The following is a 556-nucleotide window of genomic DNA, read 5'->3' on the forward strand; positions in this document are numbered from 1 at the left end:
CTCTTCAGTGACATACTCATCCTCTTCAGAGGAAGAATACTCATCAGAGCTCATGAATGGCAGAAGTAAGTCCAATGGAATCTCTATGGTCTCATTTTGAGCCTCAGATTCCCATAGTTCCTCATTGGGGAACTCATTGGAGGTCAGTGGACATCCATTGAGGTCTTCCTCAGTGGCGTTCACTGCTTCATCCTCCTCTCCAAATTCGGCCATGTTGATGGCCTTGCACTCTCCTTTTGGATTTTCTTCTGTATTGCTTGGGAGAGTACTAGGAGGGAGTTCAGTAATTTTCTTGCTCAGCTGACCCACTTGTGCCTCCAAATTTCTAATGGAAGACCTTGTTTCAGTCATGAAACTTTGAGTGGTTTTGATTAGATCAGAGACCATGGTCGCTAAGTCAGAGGTATTCTGCTTAGAACTCTCTGTCTGTTGCTGAGAAGATGATGGAAAAGGCTTGCTATTGCTAAACCTGTTTCTTCCACCATTATTGTTGTTGAAACCTTGTTAAGGTCTCTGTTGATCCTTCCATGAAAGATTTGGATGATTTCTCCATGAA

The sequence above is a fragment of the Arachis duranensis genome, chromosome 1 (genome assembly GCF_000817695.3).
Source record: "Arachis duranensis cultivar V14167 chromosome 1, aradu.V14167.gnm2.J7QH, whole genome shotgun sequence".
Lineage (NCBI taxonomy): Eukaryota > Viridiplantae > Streptophyta > Magnoliopsida > Fabales > Fabaceae > Arachis > Arachis duranensis.